Genomic DNA, 1301 nt, shown 5'->3' with positions numbered 1-1301 from the left:
GTATTAAAAGTACTTTGACTGCAGGAAATACAATACTGCCATGGGTTGCTGTTTACCTCCTTCGCCCTCGTAACTCCATGAAGGTGCCGCAGGAGGGGCGACATCATTACTGAAAATGCAGACGTAAAATGTTGAAAAGTTTGAAGTTTCTGAAGAAATCTCTCCTATAATGCCTAGACATTTTCATCTTGTGAACATTACAAATGTCTTACAAGCTGAGGAATGAGCTCAGTTGATGCTCAAAATGTTGGATAGAGTATAGTGCACCACATGAAGACTGACAGTTAAATGTGTCGAACGAAAATATATGTATATATGATAGATCATGTATAAGAGTCGACACTTACCGCAATATTGAAACAACTTCCGAAAAATAAAAGCGCGCTCGACACAAAGCATTTGAAACGACGATTAGCTAGACCGAACGCGGGAATTAAACTAGAAGCTCAGAGCATGGCGCTTAAGGTGATTCTCCGAAACGCGCTTTTCGCTTCGATGTAGACAAAAGTTGTGACATTCGCTCGAAGAAAAGCCGAAAAGATAGAGAAACAAATGGGAACGGAAGCAAGATACACACAGAGATTAATCTTACGCCAGCATAACCTTTCTGTCGATATTAAGATTGTTAATATTGCATTTGTAGCTACTGCTAGTAGCATACTATACAGTAAAAATAAGAGAAGGCATCACGATCATTTAAGAAAATCCAGAATAAATCAAGACAACACAGGAGTGAATGAGCTGTTTATACTATTATTATGCTAAGAATCATATGAAGGAAAACGAAAAAGCAGTTACTCCAAAGGCCAATGTGAACCCGTCCTTAGCTGTGATTCCTTATACCTTTTTTCCTCCTCCGAAGAATTCATCCATTCCTCTTCAGGTCTCCGCACCTTTTCCGTTCCCACCATATTCATATTTCTTCTCTTCCAACTGGCTCACCCACTGGCCATCAGTGAAAATGGTTGAAATGATGACTTTCCATAGACAGATTCAACGCATTTTGGCCCGTAACCTGATGTAGTACACAAATGAATGTCAGCCGTATTCTAACCTTACGACTCTCTTCCTTAGCAAAATAGGCTTCTGACGAAAACGGTTGTTCAAGATTGATATCTTTAACATCCTTCCCAAAGTGTTTATTAACATAGAAGAGCATATCTCATTATAACTATCAATTCACTTATAATGGACAGAGGATTTGTAATGTTATTATATCATTCTGATGGTGTACCACTGGTCTAAACTTACATCATGGAATACAGCTGCATGAATTATATGTAATAGTCTGACTGCTATAT

At 38.5% G+C, this 1301-nt stretch overlaps 1 long non-coding RNA gene across 1 annotated transcript in view; it reads right to left on the bottom strand.

Annotated features, from left to right (window-relative positions):
- The window catches only part of LOC119589440, a 25877-nt gene that overhangs the window by 23391 nt on the left and 1185 nt on the right, over positions 1-1301 (bottom strand). The window contains exons 2-3 of the long non-coding RNA XR_005230180.1: positions 844-1015; positions 57-109 (exon numbers count right to left, since the gene is read on the bottom strand). This is a non-coding gene — a long non-coding RNA (uncharacterized LOC119589440). The remainder of the gene's footprint in view (positions 1-56; positions 110-843; positions 1016-1301) is intronic.

Source organism: Penaeus monodon, chromosome 25 (assembly GCF_015228065.2).
Source record: "Penaeus monodon isolate SGIC_2016 chromosome 25, NSTDA_Pmon_1, whole genome shotgun sequence".
Classification (NCBI taxonomy): Eukaryota; Metazoa; Arthropoda; class Malacostraca; order Decapoda; family Penaeidae; genus Penaeus; species Penaeus monodon.
This window is presented reverse-complemented; position numbering and strand designations above follow the sequence as displayed.